Raw genomic sequence first — 25,473 nt, forward strand, 5'->3', positions numbered from 1 at the left:
GAATTTCAATTATTTTAAATACAATTTTAATTGAATTTCTCGTAAAATATAATTATTCTTAAAACTTTTATTACAATTCGTCAAAAGAATTGAATTATTTAAAAATTTGTTAATAAAATTCTTTATTTTTATACTTGAAATTGAAATCTAATTGAATTCTCGTGGAATTTTTCACATTTTTAACTAACAATTCTGTAGAATTCAATTATTTTCAAAAATTTTAATAAAATTCTAGACAAAATTTCAATTATTTACAAAAAAATTCATCAATTCAATTGATTTTCAATATATCTTCTATATTTTAAAATTTTCCAAAAAAATTCAATTATTTACAAACTTTTTATAAATTTCTTCGCAATAATTCAATTGTTTTCACAAATAATAAAATTTTTACAGGGATTTAATTATTTTCATATAAATAATAAAAAAAAAATAAAAAATATAATAAAAATTGATTTAAAAATGGATTTCAGTTAAAATTTTAGATTATAATTAATTATTGAAAGCATTAGAGCGGAAATTTTTAGAAAATAACTGAATTTTAAAAAGTTTTCAACTTAAAATCTTTGAAAATTTGAATTTTTCATATTTTTAACTAACAATTCTGTGGAATTAATTTTTTTTAAAGAGTTTAATTGCGGACTTTTTATTGAAATTATTTGAAGTTTTTATTTTGTATAAATATATATTGCAGAAATTCAATTATTTTCAAGAGTGATAATATTCTCCGAAAAAAATATCAAAAATAATAAAATTCTTCTTAAGGATTCAATTATTTTCACAAATAATATAACTCATCAAAGAATTTTCATTATTTTTAATATAATAATTTTAATTGAATTTCTAGAAAAATGTATAATTATTCTTTAAAATTTCATTAAAAATACGTCGAAAGAAATTAAATTATTTAAAAATTTCTTGACAAAATTCTCAATGGGAATTGAATTTTAAGAAACATTCAATTATTCAATAAATTATATTTATTTTTGTATTTAAATATAATTGAATTTATTCTACTAGAATTTTCTAATAAAAAATGATTTAAATAGGTTTTTAAGTTAAAATTTTAGATAGTAATATAAAAGCGCAATATAGTGCGTGAATTTTTAGAAATAATTGAATTTTTTTAATATTATTAAGTTTTTATTTTCTAATATTGATTTATAATTGAAGAATTTACGATTACGTGAAATTTCGTAAAATTGAATATTGTAAACAAATGGATTTAAATAAACAACAGGAACAATAAGAAAAATAAAAAAATAGTATAAAAGAAATAAAGAAATAGAAAAAAATAATATTCGAGAACAAAATTCAAAAAAAAAACCTCCAAAAAATCGTTTTTGGGAATCAAGCTAAGCATTTTCTATATATAATATATTATATATGAATAAAAAACCGGAATGTTAAAAAAAATATTATTTCGGAAAACACACAGTTTTTTATTTATTTTTTTGGAAGCTGCGTATTTTCTATGAAGAAATGGCAGTGCCCTCTCGCCATTTTGAGTTTTTGAGAGTAAACGAACGATCAGTCACACTTAACGTCGAAAACTCTCTTCTAAAGGTGACTTTATATATAGTTTAGGGCTGTCTATGGGCGGGTAAAACATATCGATGAAAGGGCGACAGCCTCGCCTATATATGTATTGTATAGAATATACATATATACACATAGGGGTGACTCTAACTCTATAAGTTTAGCAAGAGAGTTTGACTGGTTCCTTCAAGTTATTCACATATAGAAATTTGAACACGCTAACAATTCTGAATCTAAAAAGCTCTCCTGCTCCCTTGTTGGGTTATTTCAGCCTCTGAAAATCCATCCCTCTCTCTATACCTACCGACTGTTAAACTCGATCTCCCTTCCTTAAAACTCTCAAATTGCTATTTCATCCCTCACACGACGTCGCTCTCGCAAATTGTCTTATATTTCTTTGTATATAATAGCACCTATCATGTATACACACAAAGGGATTTTTTTCAATGTTGAAAATTCATAAATATATACATCATATATATTTTTGTCACAGTTTTTCGAGATGTGTGTATGTATACACTTTTAGATTAAAAGTGCGGAAGGTTGTTGAAAAAATCTCACGCAGAGGGTGGGATATGTGCTGTTAGTTTAATTGTTATACTTCTTCACTTAACCTTCGGGCTACCAAGTATTTTTTTTGTACGCTGATGACTATAGGGACTACTCCGGGTATATAGCCAAAACGTTTTTTCATTTTTGCAAAAACAATTTATTCGTTAATTGTTAATATTATGTAGAATTTTTCCTAAGTTTCCTTATCAAAAATTGTAGCAAGAACCCTACAAGAACCCCACAAGGACCTTTCGAGAAATTTAATTTTTCCATCCTTGTTTTTTAATCATCATTTTAGGTTATTTATAACCAATTGAAAAATGTAAATAATAAAATTAAAAAAAAAAAAGAAAAAATACTATTATCATTTTTAAATAAAGAACATAAATTAAGTGTGAAAATAATTGAAGCGTTTTGTGCAGAAACAGCATAAGTCCATAATTCGAAATTGTTCAGGAATCAATAAAAACTGTTTTTCTCGTAAATGTCAAGATTTTTTTTAATTCGGCTTTTTGCATTATATTCTATTAACCTATAAGTTAAAAAATCCAATATGATTAATTAATTATCTACTTAATATAAATAATTAAAAAATAAATTAACATTTGGACTTATGCTGTTTCTGCACAAAATGAAATGATAAAAACACAGAAAATTTATTAAATCCAGTGAAATATCAAAGTTTTATGAAATATTTAATAACATTTATTAAAAATATTAAATTTGGATAATTTTTAGTAACATTTTATAAATAATAAAATTGTTTTAAGAATAAATTTAACCAATTTTCAATATTTTCTAATTTTAAAATAATTCAGTCACCACTGTCACTTTTTGCTTCTCCATGAGTGTTTTTATTTATAATATAAACTGTTTAATATAAATTATTAAAATACGTCAAGAATATCACAAATAAATATAAAACTTATCATGTACTTGTGCTGTTTCTGCACAAAATGATATTTTAATTATTTTTTTTAAGGGTTTAGAGCTTAGTCACTTATTATGTAATATATTTCACCAGATTGAAAAGCTTCATTTAAAGATAAATTTTCAATAAAAAAGTGATTTTAGAAAAAAATGGACCTGCACAAAACGCTTCAATTAAAACTAAATAATTAATAAAGTCGCAAAAATAGATTTCTTGAAATAAATTTAGTATACTTACAATTCATTTAAAATAGAGTAGATATTAAAAATCATTGAATTGGGGAAAATTTTTGAAAATAATTGAAATTTTACCAAAAATTTTATTGTAATTTTTGAAAATAATTGAAAAATTGGATAAGAATTTAAATAATTTATAAAGATAATTGAAATTTTGACGAGAATTTTAAAAAATTTTTGATCAGAATTAAATTTCTGCGAAGAATTTTATTACTTAAATCAAATTACGGACTTTACTGACCTTTTTTCAAAAAACTGACTTTTACGAACTTCAAGAACTGTCTTAGAAAAAACAAAGCATAAATCACTTTTATAATTATATGTATATACAGAAAAATTTAAAAATATTGCAACTTAAAATTACTTTTTATCCTAATTAGAATTTTCTTTTAGTAATAAAACACATTCTATAATTAACTAAGAATTTGGTATAAAAATAAATAGAGATTTTTACTAATTTAAACTGGACGACCTTTCACTAATTTAGATTTAGAGAGTATACATATATATTTACAGTTAATTATTATAATTAACAAAAATAATATATTTCTGCAAATTAAAAATAATTTTTTTCTCAAATAACACTCTTATCGCAAAGTCTCAAATGCCGATAAATAATTTAAAATATATATATATCTGAAATTCTTCGAGAAATAATGAAAATTGAAAAATACTCCAATAATGTATTGTATTTTATCTGGGTGAAAATATGACAACATTATCTTGGTCACTCGCGATAATTCCGTGCAAAAATGGGTAATTGGTCTTGTCTGTTTTCCTACTTGGGCACGTTCCAAGTTGAATGATGTCACACGACGATTTTCCCTGTTATATTAGGTATATATATATTTATTTGTTTTTATACATACAGCATCCATAAAATTCATCATAAAAAATATAATTTATTTAAAAATATAATTTAACAATAAAAAAAAGTGTAAAACAATTATTTGCAGTATTATAAGAAAATAAATAACAAATATTCTAGGCTATAGAGTAAATCAATAAACTGATCGAAAAATTAAATCTTTTACGCTTTATGAAATATTATTCATCTTAAATTTTGATCTATAACGAAAAGTTAAAGGTCGAAAGCGTGGAGGTGATAATAAGACGTAAAGACTGCGAAACTCATCGGGAATGCGTGAAATTTACTCCCTCAACCATGTAGTTTATGATTCTCTCATCTCTATAGCCAGACAAGAATCCTCGACAAAATTATTTGTGATTTTCTGTGTATAAAAAAACAATTGTTATTTCTTCTAAGAGAAATTAATTGCTGTTGTCACTCTTTTTAGATTTTAATTTTGCGGATAATTTTATTATTACAAAAATATTATTTGTAGAAAAAAAATGATAACTTTTTTACACTGAAAAAAAAATTTAATTGATTCAAATATCCGTTTAATTGACTATTATCAATTAAATATTTACTTGAATCAAATAATATTTATTGGAGTCAATTAAATGGAATTTGAACAAATAATTTCAGTATTAGAATCAAATACAATTTAATTGACTCCTATCAATATATTATTTGATTCAATTAAATATTTAATGGATAATAGTCAATTAATCGGTTAATTGAATCAATTAAATTTTTTTTTCAGTGTAGCAAATATTTTTAGCAAAAATTAAACAGAAAATTCTCTTTAAAATTTCGGACTGAATAAAAATGTTCTTTCTCAAATATCTTCAAATGAGATTTAAAATAATAAATAAATATTGAAAAAATGGAATATTTTTTAAAATTGTATACAATTTTTGCGCTTGGAAAATATACTGTTGCTCTGCACTGCGAAAAATAATAAGGTGTGTGCATTGCCCGTGAGAAAAGTGTTGAGAAATGACGAAGAGTGGTGAACCTCGAGCGGTCATTATTATATATGTTAGTTTCGTCGGTCATTTCTTCACACTCATCTTTGAAGACTTTAATGTATGTATAGAAACAAGACGAGGAGACTCGCAATTTTTACTTCCCTGCATAAAGCGAATCGAATGACATGACGAACTGAGAGGAGCTAAGGCGCATTCAAAGTCTTTCCCAGCCGACGGACTTGCGAGTTCAAAACTTACACATATCGTCGTCCCTTTCATTTTAACTACGTATATTTCATTTTTTTAAAAAATTTTTTCAAACTTTCGAATTTCCATCAAACAAAAATACAAAATTGACAAAATCATCAGAAATATAAAAAAAAAGTTTTGGAAAAATTTTAAATTCAATAACACAATAATTAAATCTTGCTATACTTTCTTCCTCTTCAAAAATTATTTTCCTTATTTCGATTATTCATTTCTAGAATTTTACACCTAAAATTCTTCTTTAAGTCAATTTTTTAAAATAATTTTTGAAAAATATCTTTGAGAATTTTCAAATCCTTTTGTTTACAATTTAATTTTACGAGACTTCGATTATGCAGACATTCTTCAATTAAATATATTCGAAATTAAAAACTTGAAATAATTAAAAAAAAAAATCCATTCAACTTTTTAAGAAAAATTGATTCTGCAAAATTCTTAATTAAAAGTATGAAAAGTTCAAATTTTCATAAAGATTTTAATTTAAAACCTCTTGAAAATTCAATTATTATATTTCTAAAAATCCATGCTACAATTTCAATTATAATCTAAAATTTTAACTGAAATTCATTTTTAAATCAATATTTATTAGAAAATTCTACGAGAATTCAATTTATTTAATTTACAAATTTACGGGCAGTGCCCTTTCGTAAAAAAGTACTTAATATAAGGTAATCAATTAAATTGACAATATATGCGAAGTATATTGATAATTATTTAAATACCAAAATAAATATTTTTTTAATTAATTGAATGTTTCTTAAAATTGAATTTTCATAAAGAATTTAATCAACAAATTTTTAAATAATTGAATTCTCTTGATAAATTAAAAATTTTTAAGAATAATTTCATTTTTCGAGAAATTTAATGAAAATTGTATTAAAAATATAATTGAAATTCTGCCAAGAGTTTTATTAAAATTTTGGAAAATAATTGAATTTCGGAGAACAATTTTATATGATTTATAAAGATAATTGAAATTTTGACAAGAATATTTGTTGTTAATTTTTGAACATAATTGGTTTTCTGCAAAGAATTATATATTAATTTTGAAAATAATTGAATTCTTTTGTAAAATTTTATTGAAATAGACAATTAAAAATAATTGAATTTTGACAAAATTTATTAAAATTATTTTGAAGGAAATTAAATTGTTACAAAGAATTTCATCAAAATTTTTGAAAATAATTTAATTCTTTGAAAAAATTTAATTAAAAATGTATTGAAAATATAGGCAAAGGTTTTTAAAATAATTGAATATCTTTGAAAAATTTTAATACAATTTTTAAGAATAATTTCATTTTTCGAGAAATTTAATGAAAATTGTATTAAAAATAATTGAAATTCTGCGATGAATTTCATTTTTTATGAAAGTAATTGAATCCCTGTAAAAAAATGTTATTATTTATGAAAATAATGAAATGTTTGCGTAGAATTTTATTAAAACATTTCTGCAATAATTTGCGTGTTTAATTCAAATATAAATCAAGAAAATAATTTAAAACTTTCATAAAATTATTTTTATAGACTGTTTTGAGAGAAATATTCAATGATCATAGAAAATAAAATCCGCGTCAGAAAAAATATTTCGAGCCTCGGTGACAGTTTATTTTTCTTAAAAATTTAAAGATTTTAAATTCCATCCGTAATTATATAGAAATTATATTTTTGTATCCACGATAAAATTTATTTTCACTATTTTTGAAGTTTTTTTTTAAAAAAAAACATTATTTTCAGGTTGAAAATGCTAAAAAAAATAGTGAAAATTAAGTTTTTTATATGTAAAATAATTTGTTTATTTTTTCTAACTAATTTCATCAATTAATTTTTTATATTTAATATTTTTTATTTAAAAAATTATGATTTGAAAATAGTTAATAAAAAGGTTTTCAGAAAAATCACTAATATTTTATTATGCGTTATTTTTCAGTTATTTTATATAATAAATGTCCATTTTATTGTTTTATTATTCTAACTAAAGTTTATTTAATCCAAATAAATATTTATCAAATAAATAATTTAAAAAATATTTACATTGACGAATATCATAGTTATCATTTCTTTTTCTAAACGTTAAAATAAAAAATTGTCAGTGAAATTCTAATCGCCCAAAAGCAGAATGTGTGAGATTTAGGTATATTATATTTTAAATATTATACATGAACCAGGAAGAGAAGTGCGACAGCTTCAAACATATTTATTTGCAATGGCAAGCAAAATTCGGAATTTTTATTATTATAGACCAGCGTATTTTTGTTCAGCAATTTTTAATCGCTGACAAACACTGATTTAAGTCAAAAAGTTATAGTAAATATATAATTAAAATTTAAAATTAGAAAAGAAAACAAAAGAAAATGTTATTATCAAAAGAATTTTTATTTTTCATCATATTTTTGTTTATCAGTATGAAAATTCTTTTTTTTTTTATTTAAAAGACTCATTTTCAAGACTATGTAACCTTGGCTAAAATTCCGATAACAATGTGTATATATTGTTGCTGACAATGCATCATCAGAAGTGCTGCAAACTTGCCGAGCTAGACACATATCCTATAAAGATTCAAAGTCTAAAATTCTATTACAAAGATATTTTCAGCAGCGCAGTGTTCAACAGTTTTTAGAAGATAATTTTCTTTTTTAATTATATATAAAGAAAAAAAAATTTATTTTGTATTTAAAAAATAGTTACAAAAGTTTATTGTTTTTTTTTGTGAACAAGAAAAAAATTTTATTTTTTAGTGAAAAAGAAATAAAATTAGATTTTTTAGTAAAAACGAAAAAAAAAATAAGAGAAAAATTTGATTATTTGGTAAAGAAAAAAAAATTAAATAATTAATTTATGAAAATAAAAATAAATTTGGTAAAGAAGCAAAATTTGATTTCTTACTGAAAGAAAAATTAGAACAAAATTTGATCGTTTATAGTGAAAAAGGTAATAAAACAGGAAAAACTCGAATTTGTTAATTTTTTTTTCATTCAAAAAAAAAGGGAAGTAAGGAAATAATGTACTTTTCTGCAGAGAAAGAGAGAGAAAAAAAAGAAAATTTCAAATCTCACACTCCTAAAAGGTTAAGGGACCATGACGACCTGAAATCTTTTTTTTTTTACTATTCACAAGTTCTCTGACTCTGTTATGTACGGGTGTTCTTTCATTTTACGATTCTACTCATATTCCACGCATTAAATATATTTTCTAAACGTTATAGTAATTTTTAAATCAATAAAATTATTCTAACTTTCGCTAATTGCTGTTAAAAGTTGAACAACAAAATTTGAAACAATTTTGATAAAAAAAAACAATTAAAAGCTACAATTCAAATGAATATTAATTTTCTTATTATATATTTATAAATATATATACCTACTATTATTATTTTTAATATTTTTTTTATTATATTATTATAAAACACTGAACAAAAATAATTTAATTCAAATAATCAATTACTTGTCTATCAAGTAAATTGTATTTACTTGAATTAAATAATTTTTTATTTAAATCAAATAAATTTGAACCAATAATTTTAGTATTTGAATAAATATACCATTTAATTGATTCAAAACAAATATTATCTGATTCAAGAGTAAATATTTCATTAATAAAAATTAATATAATTTTATTATTATTATTTTAATATTTATTATTTATTATTTCGGTATTTTTTTCAAGGACCTTAATTTTTGACACAATTAACAAACAGTATTATTTATTATTTAATTATTATAATTAGTAATTTAAATAAATTTTGTTTGAAACCGAAAATTCAAAAGAAATGCAAATTATGATAATAAAGAGAAATTATAATAAATATCTTTTTATTTTTTTTTTGGCAAATATTTAAAAAAAATTAAATAACATTAAGAGAGTATAGAAATCGTGAAACTAAGTCTGCGAAAAAAAAACTTATCCAAGAATCATGTCGCGTTTTATATGTTTAAGATAGAGAGGATAATAACCCCGGAAAAGACATTAAAGATGCATCAGGATTTAATAACACTCGTGTCAATTTCTTAATACATTTTTGAATGTTTATATCGAGGTTTTAATTTTTATAAACAATATGTTTTTGTGAAAAAAGAATTAAAAGTCACGAACGAATTTAAAAACAACAACAATTATTTATTAAACATTTTTAATTTTTCATTTAATTTTTTCAAGGATTATTATAAATGTTTTTTATACAATAAATTTATATATTTTTTAGTATTTTATATTTTTTTTATATTTTTCATATTTATTTGTATTATTTGAATATTTATTTTTAACATACCTAATATATAAAATAATTATTATAAATTTTACAAATTTTATAATTATAGGCAAAAGTATAAATTAAAATCCTTTTTTTTCGCCATACGCCATTTGACTTTTTTTATGGTGTTTGTAATAATAAATTATAGCGCTCGTGCCATAGAAAAAAGTGTGAATAACTGTCAAGAATATGATTTATTGCTATAAACATAGTTTTTTGGGGGAGTCTCAATTTTTTTTATTTTTTTTTTAAGGGAAAGGAAATTTCTGAGATTAAATGCTATAAATCCCCAAAAAGACATGTAAAAATTAAGGATGTTTAGGAAGTGTCGAATTACATGTTTCTACACATGCCCTTTCGATTAGTCGGTTCATGGTAAAGGAGCGGTCAAAATTTTCTTCCTTTTTTTTCCTCTCCTTCGAGTGACACATTATATACTTGATTCCTGTGGGTGTTAACAAAAACCGCACACCAAAAAACTAAAGGAAGAAACAAAAATTTTTAAATTCCGTTAAATTTTCATTTCCGGAATATGTTAAATATTTTGTGGGAAGTAAGCTCATCATTTTTTTTTTTTTTTTGCAGTCAATTTAGAAATTTTTCCGAAAGATATTTTTAATTTCTCTAATACGCCCATTATTTATTATTTATATTAATACCTAATCAATTTTTTTTTAAAACCGTATTTTAATTATTTTGTAGTAAAAAAATATCTAAAATACGTTTCTCTAATTTTAGCCCAATCTTTTATTTTATTTATAATGCAAAAAAAATTTATAATTTTTGTTCGATTTGCATTTATTAATATAATTTTAATAATTACTCTAATTTAATAATTAATAATTATAAATTATTAATACAAAAAATAAAAATACAATGAAATAATAAAAAAAAAAATTATAGACACTACATATCGATTTGGAGAAAAAAAATATTCACAAAAATATTTCGAAGTGATAAAAAATTTCTAACTAAAACAATAAAATTCATCTTGAAACTATAGAGACTGCCTTTGTTTCAATAATTCTCGAAATCACGCAATTAATCTCTTTTATGTTTTTTTTGTACACACAAAAATTAGTGAGAGAAAAAAAACGCATATACTTCATTTAAAAAGCCTAATAAAATATATCCAAAAATGACAAATTTACAAAATTTACGTTCACACTAGAATTTTTATTATACTATATATATATATAGGGCTGCGTAACAAGGGCCTGTCACTTCAACAACCATTAATTATTTTCTCGTTGACAAAAATCATTGGAATCGCTTATCAACACAATATCGTAAAAAAAAATGTTCCCATTAAATTGAAAATGCAAAATTTTTATTTCTTTCAGTTCATGAAATTTGATCACAAAAAATGTATGAAAAAATTACTGAAATATATAAAAATAAAATAAAAGAAAATTAATAAAATAATAGTAGAAGCGTATAAAGTAAAAAATGAAATAAAATTAAAATGAAATAGAAGTCAAATAAAAAATAAAATAAAAGTAAATTTATTTTTTTTTTTTAAGGGCATTTGAACCATTATTGACGTCACGGTTTTAAAACGCATGCTTTACACAAATTGTGACGTCATAATGGTTCAAATGCCCTTAAGTATAAATATAATAAAATAAAAATGAAATTTGAGTATTGCGCATAAAAATAATTAAATTGACAAGTGAATAATATTTTTCCTTTTTGATACAATTTTTTTTTTTGAAATTTATAGTTTTTGTTTGGCCCATTAATGAAACTTGCGATTAATGACTGTAATTTATAAATAAATAAATAATATGTAGGTAATAATATTTAATAAAATGATTTTTTATTATTTAATATTTAATAAAATAAAAGTAAATTAACAAAATCGGAATAAAATAATAATAATAATAATAATGAAGTTGTATTAAATGAAAATAAAACAATAAATTTAAAAAAAAAGGTAAAATTAAAGTAATTAATAAAATTTTAATAAATTAGTAAAAGTTTATTAAAATAATTTTGAAATTAAAAGAAGAAAATAAAAACACAAATTAGTGACGAATTCACGCGTATAAAAATGAAGATATTTCGAGAGAGACTCGAATAAGTGGCACTTTGAATTTCGTAAGAGCTGTTTACGCACGTGCCAGGATGTTGTATGCCTTATACTCATTCAATTATTGGTATATTGCTAGTACATATATTTACTATTATTAGCACAGTACCTATACAGTAGAATACAAGTACTATATAATTATCGTCATTTCACACCAAATACATTTTACTTTTATTCCCATCAAAAGTTTTTTTTTTTAATTCCGCGAACTCGCTACCTATATATAGGATATCAAATTCAAATACCCACCACAGTGAAAAAATATAGGAACAAAAAAACATTTCTTTTCCTTATACAAATTTGTATATAGACGAGAAAAATATTGATACAATTTTATTGTTATTACTAAAAAAAATATTTATCAAAATTTTAGCAGATTTTGTATTTTTATTTTTAATAAAATTATGGTAACCATAATGTAAATCATGTAAACTAATAAAAATTATTAGCAAATAATTTAATAAAATTTAATAAAATAATCTACGAAAAATTTATTTTTTACATATATTTTGAAAAATTGTTTTGAAAAAAAATTTATTTTTAGAATGAAAATAATAAAAAATACTATTCTTTTATTTGAAAATTCATTTGTTTATTTTCTTAACTAATTTCAGATCATAATTTTCATATATAAAAAATAGAAAATATAAAAACTTCTGATAAAATTATATGATATGAAATTAGTTAGAAAAATAAACAAATGAATTTCCAAATAAAAAATTGCAATTGTATTTTTTAGATGAACAAAGAAATAGCCAAACAAAAAAAATTAATTTTTTAAAATAATTTTTGAAGTATTTTCTTTTAAACTTTATTTTTAGGCTGAAAATAATAAAAAATGTACAATTGTTATTCAATTTTTTATTTGAAAATTCATTTGTTTATTATTTTAACTAATTTCAGATCATATAATTTTTATATATGAAAAAGAAAAATTATCATCAGAAATTAGTTAGAAAAATAAAAAAATAAATTTTCAAATAAAAAATTGAATAACAACAGGTTTTGTAACATTTTCAGCCTAAAAATAAAGTTTTTTTTTCAAAAAAATGCTTTAAAAATGATAAAAATTGTAAATTTTTTCATTTGAATATTTTTTTTGAGTACAAAAAATTATTTTCTACACAAAATTAGATAAAAATGGATTTCAAAATCTACTAACTTTTAAACAAAATAAAAATTCAAAAAGGGTTAAAATATTTACTGTCTTGTTTTAAATATTCAAATTGTAATTTATAATTATTATAATTGAATAAAAAAATGTAATTCAGAAATATCTTTTCAAATTTTGTAAAATTCGAAAATCTGCAACAAAAAAAAGTTTTGGAAATAGATTCATGTTTATTCTTTATATTCTAACCAAAGCATACAATTTTTTTTTTGAAAATCCATACACAAAATATATAAACACAATTAAAAAAATGCAAAAAAAAATTTCCCTTTTGTATAAATAATTTTTAAAACATTAAGAAATAAAAAAAAGTTTGTAAATATATGAGTTAAGTGTGAAAAATATACAAAATAGGGATAAATAAATTTGAAATTGAAAAAGCACGTGGATAAAAGAGAGACAAACAGCTGTGAAGACACACTCACACACACACAAGCAGAAATGAGAAGAAATTTGTGTTCAAATTTTTGTCACCTCGATAAGCATTTAAGGGTATGTATATGAGTAGAAGGGGGACGTTACATGGGAAAAGATCACGTTTAAGGGAAAACTTTACAAATTACTTTAGGAAACGACACGCCTTTATCCGGCTGCTTTAGGATTCTTTATATAATCCTAAACTATTTACTTAAACTTTTCTCAATGTTCTAATATAATTTGTATTTATGCGCCTTTTTTTCAAATTAGACGCACGCGAGCGAGAAAAAAAAACAGATTTCCAGAATTTTCTTATAAAAAATAAACAATTGTTTTAATTTTAGCTTTTCACATAGGAAATTTCTCATTTTAACCCTTCAGTTTTATAAAGTCGATTTTACCATCATCGCTAAAAAAATATAGATCTAAAATTAAATTTCGAGATTTATAATTCACTCGAATGTTTATATTTAGTTCTCAATTATTGAAATGTTACAATAAATTTCTTGTTAAAACAGAAGAAAAAATTATATTGGAGTAAAATACGAAGTAAAATTACAATTATAGTTCAATTATATTTAATTAAAATTCCAATTACCAACAATTACCTTTTAAAGTAAAATTTTATAGTTAATTATAATTTATTATTTAAAGGAATATTTTTTCTTGAACAATTATTAAATTGATCCGATCGAGGATCCGATAAAAATTAAAAAAATTAACATATACCTTATAATATTAATTAGTTAAAGTAAATTTAATTATTTTTTGACTAACGATTTTTTGTTTTGTTAATTCAGAAATTATAAATAAAAACATTAAATATGTAACCTGCCTTTGTGATTAACCTTGAAGACTAGTTTTCATATAAAAAGAAGGGTGAAGAAAGAAAGATGAAGAATAAATGAGACATTAGATCGCGTATATAGACCTATGAGTATTATTGAAGAAATATAAGTTATGCGGGCATCGTAACATAATCTTTACATCTTTAAAATTATTCAAAAGATAAAATTTCGAACAATTCACCGGCATCTTATTATCTCTTTTCGTCTTCTTTCGCAGAATAAAAGTACATAGTGAGTGTGTAAATTTTACTTTTCTTCACTTGTTTTTAAAATTTTTTTTTTAATTTTACGTTTATAATTTCAAAATTTATCAATTTTAACTATTTTTTACAAACTGTAAATTACAAATTAGGAATTATACACTACGAATTAAAAATACAGAATATAAATTTTAAATTTTAAATTGTAAATTATATAAATTATAAATTAAAAATTATAAATTATAAATATTGTAGATTAAAAATTAAAGATTATAAATTATAAATTGTAGATTATAAATTTTAAACTGTAGATTACAAATTATAAATATCAAAGATTAAAAATTATAAATTACTGCTTATAAATTATAAACTTATATTTTATCCAATTTTATCAGTGAAAAATTCACTGATTTTTGAATTTAAAAATCAATTATGTGTAATATTTAGAATATTTGTAAATGAACTTGGGACTCAAATATTATGTGTATATATGTGATATTTAGTGAAATTGTGTAAAACAATGTTTCAAAAGTTATTTTACACCACAAAGAAGGAGATACATGTTATCGGGTTCGTGACTGAAAATATAACAAACTATATGTAAAACAAAAGGAATTTTTAAACAAAAAAAATTATCGGTTACGAACAAATAAAAACTATAATATATATATATATATATATATATATATATATATATATATACAATTTTGTTTATGTATTTGTTGAAACACAAATTTAAAGGAAAAAACAGTTGTTTCTAATTTTTATTGAATTGCAAGTGCATATGCATGGAATTTGATAAAAAATAATCTCAGTGAAAATTGTTAGCATTTAATTCAATTCAAAAGGAAAAATAAAAATTTCTATTGAAATTTCTTTGAATTCTACTACAAAATAAATTTATAAACAAATATTAATAAAATAGTTTAATATTTGTTTATAAATATTTATGTTTAAAATTTTATTTGTTACAGTTTTCTATTTCATTTGTTTCAAATATTCTATTCTTTCAAATTTTTTTTGTTTATTCAATTTTCATTTTATTTCAAATTCTATTTTTCTAAATTTTGTTTTAAATTCTATTTCATTCAAATTTTTTTGATTATTCAATTTTCATTTTATTTCAATTTTCTTTTTTTCAACAATTTTCATTATTTCAAATTTTATTTATTTCAAATTTCATTTGTGGCGCAAATTTTATTATTTTCTATATATTTATATATTCTATTACAATTTTTATTTCTTTCAATTTTTATTTTTTTTTGCAAATAATTTTCGCCTTCAATTTTCATTTGTTGAAAATAATTTCCCTTTTTTTTGCTTCAAACTTTACATTTGTGAAGTTGACAAAATGATGAGAACGATTAATATAGAAAAGAATTATTTTTCCTCTGTCGAAAACAGTAAATTGTTTTATAGTTCTTTTGAAATTATTTTGATCAAAAAACCATATATGGAAAATATTTTTTATACAAAAATAATTAAAAAGTAAAGTAGAAAAATATTTTTTTAAATAATTGATAATGAACGTTGTGAAATTCGCACTGTCGTTCAAATTTTACTTGCAAATAAATTCAATTTTTTTTTTAATTTAAAGTATAAATAATATTTTTTACACATTTAATTCAAATCATCAAAATATCTTATTTTGTGTTAAATAAACTTCAATTTGTGGCAAATAAAAAATTTTATTTTAATCAAATTAATAAGTTAGTAGGTATATTTAAGACAAAAATAATTTTATTTAATCAAATTAAATATTTATCTTTTAGAAATAAATAAATAAAAATAAATAAATAAATAAACAATAAAATATATTGAAAGAAAATATTAAAAAATATTTTAAATGTCAAGAAATTTATCAAACCTCCGCCAAGTCAAAAAAATATTGTTAATAATATTTAGTATTATTTTATTTAATTTATTACTAGTATTTAAGTGTAGCAGATTTATTATTTAAGTAGTAAATATATAAAAATATTTTTAAACAAATATATTTTTATATTTATAAATAAATAATTATATTCTATATATATTCGTGCGAATACTATACTTTTGGCTTATAAAAAACAAAATTTATAAATCGAAAAAAGTGTAGAATTTTTTTTCGAGGCTCAAATTAATACTTTGTCAATGATGCTAATCATTTATTATAATATAAAATGAAGCATGACTTTCAAGGGCTACGAGTCACACTATATATCTAGGAACGTGACAAAGCGTCGCGCGTGCCGATCAGACCTACCCCTATTGTATTTCTGTTACATATGGCTCTTTACATTGCACACAAATTTCATGCACAAATTTATGTGCAACCTCCTATATATATAATATGTGTTTTAAAAAACGAATTTATTCATTGAATTTCAAAATTACAGCTCATTTTTTTGCGATTTTTAATTTTTAAATGACAATTCCGAATTTCAGAAAAAAATTATTATTTGAACCAAATATTACAAATTTATTTGAATTAAATAAAAGTATATTTTTTGTCTCAGATCATAATGAATTATTGATATTTGTTTAAAATATTTATTTGTTTTTAAATATAGTTTTGTTTTTAAATATAATTTTTTGTTTTAAATATAATTTTGTTTTTAAATATTTATTAATTTTTAAATATTCATTTGTTCTTAAATATTTATTTGATATACGTTTTATTTTCTGGTTTGTATATATATATATATATAACATAATGTTTAAATTTCTATTTTGTTTCATTTCCTAAAAATTTTTTCAAAAATTTTCATTTCAAAAAAATATTAATTCTTTTAAATCAAATATAATTTTTTTAAATAAACAATTAAAATTTATTTAAGGCAAATTTAATTTATTTGAAACGATTAAAACTTAACTGTTATACAAGGTAAATATAATTTATTTGAAACAATGGAAATTTATTACTGAAGCAAATATAATTTATTTGAAATAATTAAAATTGATATATTGACGCAAATATAATTTATTTGACAAAAAATATATAATAATTTTCATAGACTCTGAGTCAAATATTTCTGTTTTCTGTGAATGTTCATTTGCACATTTTCAGATAACTGTTAATTATACTAATAACTGATAATTGTTACTATTGTTAAATTTTTCTGTATTTGAAACAGTATTTCAAAAAACGTTTTTGTTATGGTTATTCGGTTTTTTCAATTTATTAAATTAGAATAAATAAAATGTTTCACCGAAATTTATACTTAATTTTAATCGCACTTCTGATTTATTTATTTTGTTTAGTTACTATTTATAATAATATCGAACTAATTAATAAATTATAATTATACTATTTAGTTATTATTTAGATATATTATTGATGCTTTCTTATTAAATACAAAATTTGTAAATTTCAAATTCTCTATAAATTTGAATTAATAAAAATGTTTACTAATTTGAATTAGTAAATTTTACTGTTAAATTAGTAAATTTTTCTATTAAATTAGTAAAAATTACTATTTCTTAGTAAAATTGATTATTTCTTAGTAAAATTGATTATTTCTTAGTAAAATTTACTATTAAATTAGTAAAAATTACTATTTCTTGGTAAAATTTACTAATTCAAAAGCAAAAAGTCAATTTTACTAATAAATTAGTTTACTATTTATTAAGTAAAATTTACTAACTCAAAAGCGAAAATTTCAAACTAATATAATATATACACTGGCAAAAAGAAATATATCTTAAAGGTGACTAATTTAAATTTAGAGAGTCAATTTTTATTAAAAGAATTGTAATAATTATTACAATAATAATTATGTAGAATAATTTATAATTTAAATAAATAAATAAATTATTCCATAAATAAATATAATAAGCCATACCTTTCCAATGATAAACCTCTTCATTAAGTGCCGACGGATCTGTTTTTCTATATTTCTCTCTTTTTTTTTCTCTGACAGCCTTTCAGCTAACAATCACTTTTTAAAAATAGTCTTATTAAATAATTCACTCGGAAATCTTTCATTATTCGAATCATATTCTTCCTGAAAGCGAGAAGTTCCAACCACCTCATCTTTCGTATGCGTCTATGTTTTATCGAATTTTAGAGAAAAATTGTCCACTCACTGATGCGATTGTAGTTTTTTTTCATATAAATATTAATCACTCACTCACCACTTATGTTGATATATATAATATTATAGACAAATGTGTCTCACTTAGTGTAATCAAGTAAATCATTAATCATCTAGGGAAGAAAATTTAAAAACAAAAATTTTGCATTAATTTTTGTTCATTATTATGTAACAGTATAAATATGATGTTTATATAAAAATTTATGATATTCTGTATTTTTATTTATATTTTTATTTTTATTCACTATTATCTACTTTTTTATTTTTATCTTTAAAGATTTTCAAGACTCAAAAGTAAAAAAAAAATGCTATTTGTAAATAATAATTGCTATTAAAGAAAGGTACTCCTCAGTTCTGAGTCAGCGAAATTTGATTTCCGTAGAGATAAAAGTCATCTATATACGCTCGTACTAATTTTAATTAATTTTAATGCTGATTATATATACTCTGTAAATTTTATCAAATACTGTGTATATGTATTGTACATTTTATTTCAACTGCGATTTAATTGCAGAATTTTATACTACGATTATCTACCAAAATATTTTTGAACGCTCAAAATAATAATTAACTCAAATAACAAAATATATTTTTGATTCAATTTGATTTAATAAATACATTTTTGGTATAATGATTTATAGAAACATTTATCATTCATCAACAAAACATTTGAAGTTGTTTTCGCGTGTAATAATTTACATTTATAATTTAAATTAAAAATAATTTTTTTTAAATTTTAGTAAATTTTTAATGTCTATAAAATGACTCTCGACAATTATTGAATCTGAAGAGACTTAAAAAAAAGGTCCAATCATCAAATTTTTCATTTATATCGAATGTTTTATAAAAATTTTATTCGAAGGGGCAAGAGAGACTTATCGACAGATATGACTAATTAATTTAGGAATTTATCACTCGGTGGTATTAATTAAATAATTAAATTGATTATAGAATATAAGTTTAGAAAAGTTAAAAAAAATTAAATTATAATGGTCCGCAAGTTGGACCGCGGGAATTTGATATGTTATAAATGAAAATAAAATAAAGAAGAATTAAAATAAAGAAAAAATAATTATAGAATAGAAAAGAAATAGAGTAAATAAAAATAAAGTAAAGAAGAAATCTTAGCAAATTAGCATATAAACAAAAGAAGGTGTCTCCAAATATTTTAGAACTTAATAAATTTTTATAGTGTTGCGTGTGTGTATATTATGCCTATACCAATAACAAGAAATTGTCTCTAATAAATGTTTCAAGAAGTGTTTTTAATATTTATTACACGCCTTTTCTTTGATGTTTGAATGTAAACATTTTTATTCCATGTTGCTAATTACGAAATCAGCATGAATTTGTAAACTAAATTTTCTATCTTTTCTTATCTGTTATTTAGTATCATAACTTTTTGGGTTTTAATTTAAAAAATTTTTATAATACTGCCGCCAAAGTTTCCTTCAACGTTCAGAACTTGTGGATACATCAACATTTTTTCGCAAAACTTCAAAATTCATCAAAAATTTAATTATCAAGAGATGACTTTCGTCTTCGACTCAAGCAGACTTTTTTTTAGTTCAAATAAATTTTTATTTTACTGCAAAAGCAACGGGGTTCATTTAGTACCGATTTTATCTTCGGTTCTGTGTTTTACTATACTGAAATCAGTTATTTTAGCACTTTCTTTCTAGTGTTCAAGTAAAAATATATATTATTTCTGCTGAATATAATTAAAAGAAACAATCAATTAAGCTTATTGAGCTAAATTATAGCAAACTTTGAAACAAGTATACTTTTCATTCAACTCCAATTATTCTCAGTTCAAATAAAACCCTCTGGATGTTAATCATCATTATCAAACGATGCAAAACATTTGAAAGTAAATCAAAACAAAATTTATTACACTTTATTTTTGCACGTCTTTTTAAAAAGCGTCACACACACACACATTCGGGATATTCACTGTGTTTCTTCTGCTCGTTGCACAATTTCACTAAAATTTTCCCATTCTAATTTGCAACATCAGCAATAATTGCAAAAGTCAAGTTCCTTCGTAACATTCACATTAGGTGCAAGTGCATCTAATGCGATAATTTGGCATTTATCATCACTAATTAAAAAATACATGAAACAGTAAATAATGTTGCGGTAATTTACATTGTTTTGAATGAATAATCACAAGAGGGTAAAGAATAAAAATATCCGCAAAATTTTCCCTTTGAGGATATAAAATGTCCTCGCAGGGATGCTGTATGGGAGAAGAAGATCTTGTTATCAATTGTTCTTAATGGAGGTTTTTTAGATTGGAATAATTAAGGAGTACACGTATAGGCCAATTAAAATCAGTGCCGTACTTTTTTTTTGGGTTACAACTGGGTTCACGGTACACGAGGGACTCCCCGCAGCGCATGGACCAACAATCAAGCAAGCCTCATATTCCCTTCTTCTTGGTACCGAATGCTATATGTATTCTGAGTTATGTATTATCCTTTCTGGTCTCTCCTCTCCCCCTTCGCTTTTCTCTCCTCATTCTCTCACACGTCGGCTCTCTCTCTCTCTCTCCTTCTCTCACACTTTTGATTCACTCTCTCGTTTCTCTCTCTATCTCTCTTTATCTCTTGTTTCTCTCTCCTTATTTCTTCTCTCTCTCACTCTCTCTCATTCTCTCTCTCTCTCTCTCCTCTCGCCGTACCCCCTCCGATACGCTCGTTTGAAGAACATATACATTGAAGTGAACCTGATGAAACATGTTGGTGTTGCTTGGGAGATAACGCCTCTTGGTTCCATTGGACAGATACAACAGAGGAAATGGGTCGGTTGGTACAGTTGCCACGCCTCACAACCACTCCATGTATAGCAACCCCACCATCAGATTTTCCACCTTTCTTTATCTTATTATATTTTTCACTTCCTTTTTTTCAACCCTCTTTTGCCCTCACAAAACAGGGTTAAAAATGAGGTATATACAGTGTATTTATCTGTATATATATATATATATGTGTCTCTGTGTATGTCCGTGTGTGTATATGTATATTTAAAGGGAGACAAAGAGAAAGCGAATTCTATTCTCACACGCGGGGGTAAATCCTTTCTCAGCATTCTCTTTTTTATAAAAATTGCTCACACAAATATATAATAACACTACACTTCGAAAAGAGGAACATTATGTGAAAAATGATCAAATATTCTCTCCTGTATGCGGATATTATATGTGTATAATAAAAGAAGATGATAATAAAAAGCAGTCGAAACTGGATAAGTCGGAAGTGTTATTATTTTTATTATTGTGGAAGGTAAGTGATAATTGTATAAATATCTATATAGTTTTTTCTGAACCTCTACACAATATAAATACACTTCGAGTTTTTTGTTTTAATAATTGACAATTATATTTTTTTAAAAGAACAATATGATGTCAATGTCATAGAGAAAAAAGATTAAAGCTTCCAGTGTATCTTTCTTCACTATATAGATATAGTGAAGAAAGAGTAAAGTTTCAAGTGTATTTTTTTCACTAATATTGAAGAAAAGATATCTGGAACTTATTATATTGAGGTTCAGAAGAAACTATATAGATAACTATAATATATAGTTAGATATATTATAGATTATAGATAACTATAATATATATAGTTATCTACAGTTTCTTCTGAACCTCAATATAAGTTTGAATACTTCAAGTTTTTGTTTCAATTGTTAATTGTATATTTTCTAAAGATCAATTATGTCAGTGATGAATTTTAAAAGTTCAATTGTATCTTTCTTCACTATGTAGTGAAGAAACATACACTGAAACCTTTTATCTTTCTTCACTGTACAATGAAGAAAGATATGCTGGAACCTATTCATCTTTCTTCACTATAGTGAAGAAAGATACACTGAAACTTTTTATCTTTCTTCACTTAATAGATGTACACTTGAAACTTTACTCTTTCTTCACTTTAGTGAAGAAAGATTTATTAGAACCTTTAATCTTTCTTCACTATATTGAAGAGAGAGAGATACGTGTTGCTTTCTTCACTATAGTGAAGAAAGATACACTGGAACCTTTTATCTTCCTTCATACTTAATAGATATACACTTGAAACTTTACTCTTTCTTCACTATGTAGAACCTTTAATCTTTCTTCACTATATATATATTGAAGAAAGATACATTAGGACCTTTAATCTTTCTTCACTATAGTGAAGAAAGATACACTGGAACCTTTCATCTTTCTTCACTTAAATAACGTAAAATAACGTAAAAATAATCACTTATCCATCATAATCCATAAATTTGAAGGAAAATAATTGCAATTTCTGTTAATAAAATTAAAATTTATAAATTATTTACATAATTTTATAAGTCGAGAATTATGAATACCAAAAAAAACTGTAAATAAAATAAAAAATTTTTTTGACCTAATATAAACACAAATACATATATTTTGATAAAAATTTGATTTACACATAAAACAAATAAAATATTTCCTATTTAATTGAAACAAATATATTTAAATCTCCGAAAATGAATTTTAAAAATAATCCAAAACAAAAGATTATATATTCAAAGATCAATAGGGGAGATAAACGCGATTTATTATCAAAATATCAATAATAAAAAACAAATATAACAATTATAACAGTAATAAATAAAATCGCGAAAATTAACAATAATAAATAAAAGTACAACAAATAATAAAAAAATAAAAATATAGGAAAGATAAATAAAATATACAAAAAGTAAATAAAATATGCGAAAAATAACAAAAATATATTTTTGTTACATATACATAGAAATATACAAAAAATGACATAAAAAGATAAAAATAACAAAGTAAACAAAAATATGTCAAATATGCGAAGAATAACAAAAATACCAAAAATAATTGAAATTTACGAAATATAACAAAAATAAATAAAAATAACAATAAATAAAAATGTACGAAAAATAACAAAAAGAAATAAAAATGCGAAAGATAGCAAAAATTATTACAATATGCGAAAAATAATAAAAATGAATAGAAATACGACAAAAATATACTTATTAAATAAAAATATAACAAAAATAATTAAAAATAGGCGAGAAATAACAAAAAAATAAAAATAAAAAAATGATATGTTAACGATAAGTTTAACAAAAATAACAATAATAAATAAAAAGGTGCGAAAATAACAAATACAAATAAAAATACGAAAAATAAATACATAAAAATATACTAAAAGGTAACAAAAATGACTAAAATAAATAGCAATACGAAAATACGAAAAAACTCAAAAATATTTCACATCTGCAAAAAATAACAAAAATAATTAAAAATACGAAAATGTATAGCAAAAATAACTAAAATATGCGAAAAATAACATAAATAAATAAAGATACACGAAAAATAACAATAATAAATAAACCCCCTATAAGAATAACTACTCCTTTAAAAAAATACTGAATGCACCACTTTTTTCCTCGCAGTTCATCATAACATTCATTTTCCCCTGCACCTTATTTTGAATTCGTCTACATTATTTTGAAATAAAAAAAAAAATTTTTTTTACACAGCAGGTAAAATTAAAATCCTAGAAATGTAAAAGGTGTGATATTTCTTAGACAAGGTGTGTATATATATATATATATATGTGTGTATATAAATAAATATGTATATATATACGGGCAGGTTTCAGAAAGAGAAAAATTTCCTATATACAGGTTGTTGTAAATTTTTCTGAGAGGAAATAAAACCTTTAATGATCCTCTTGAGAGTGTTCAATGTAAACGCTCAGCAGGTACCAAAAATTTTATGGCATGAAAATCGTTTCCAGATGTGTCTTCCTTATTTAGCAATTCGGTGAGTACGTCGACTGTACCGTGTTCCCACGACTAAATTACTATGCCAATACACGAAAAATTTATTTTTCCCTCAAAATCTTACACTTTCCCCGTTAGCAAAAATTTTCAACCTGTGCGGCACCCAAAGAATAATAGAACCTTGCACTGGATTATTATACCTTCTACTCTCTTTCTCTATCTCCCTGCAAGGTGAAATATAAAATGAGCGGGGAATTCCCCAGACCTATGACAATAGTTTCTTTTTTTTCCAAAAACGCAAAATAAAAGAAATTCTTTTTACAGAAAAATTTATTTAAATATTTCGATATTTATTCACTTATTTTGCACTTTAATTAAATTCAATCGTCTACTATCGCTTTCTGTCTCTCTATTTATTTATTATTTATTCATTATATTTTCTTGTACTCTTATTTTTTATTTAATAATAATGATGATAATAATAATAACAATATTGTTATTTTTTTATTATATGATTTTTATTATTTTATCATTATTAAAAATTTAATTAATTTTTATAAATTTGCCAATTAAACATTTAATTATTTATTTTTAATTAGTAAAATTTTTACTAATTTGAATTTTTGACTTATTTTTTTTATTTTGAATTAGTAAATTTTACTAATAAATAGTCATTTCTAATAATTTATTAGAAAAACTTACTAATTCAATAATAAATTAATTATTTGTTGTTAAATTAATTCGACTAATAAATAGTAATTTCTAATAATTTATTAGTATATATATAATATCTTTATTTCAGCCTATTGGCCCAGAAACGGACTTGGTTTACAATTATTTTACATTATATCATATCATATTTAAATTTACGTTCACAATAATTCACACGTATATATACATTACATTTAACGTCACTGCCTTACATGAATTTACACCCATCTTTACATATTATTATCCATTCCTTTCATCCATTATTCTTTCACTTTTATTTGTTTTACAATATGCTTAAAAACTCTACTAACTTCTATCCTACCATCTTCATTTGTTAATACCTTAATTTTATCATTCACACCTTCCAAAAATCCTTCGGTCCATTGTTTTGTTACTTCACATTCTAGTAGTAAATGTTCAAAAGTACCCCAACCTTCCTTACATAGATTACATATCCAATCTTCTTCATTTAACCAAAATAATTTATTAGTAAAATTTACTAATTTAAAATTATAAAAATTAGTCAAAAATTCAAATTAGTGAAAATTTTTACTAAATTAGTAAATTTTACTAATAAATAGTAATTTCTAATAA

The 25,473-nt window shown here is 22.2% G+C and overlaps 1 protein-coding gene across 2 annotated transcripts in view; it reads right to left on the minus strand.

Moving 5' to 3' along the window:
- LOC122511063 (single-minded homolog 2) overlaps positions 1 to 20,861 on the minus strand; it is a 65,911-nt gene extending 45,050 nt beyond the window's left edge. Inside the window, exons 1-2 of one of the 2 annotated variants that reach the window (XM_043626102.1) lie at positions 20,288 to 20,861; positions 18,142 to 18,506 (exon numbers count right to left, since the gene is read on the minus strand). The gene's annotated coding sequence lies outside the window, so the exon portion shown is untranslated. Of the gene's footprint in view, positions 1 to 18,141; positions 18,507 to 20,177 lie in introns of both variants that reach the window. The other variant, XM_043626101.1, reaches the window with a different exon arrangement.
- Between the last annotated feature and the right edge of the window lie 4,612 nt (positions 20,862 to 25,473).

Source organism: Leptopilina heterotoma, unplaced genomic scaffold, assembly GCF_015476425.1.
Source record: "Leptopilina heterotoma isolate Lh14 unplaced genomic scaffold, ASM1547642v1 Lhet_80, whole genome shotgun sequence".
Classification (NCBI taxonomy): Eukaryota; Metazoa; Arthropoda; class Insecta; order Hymenoptera; family Figitidae; genus Leptopilina; species Leptopilina heterotoma.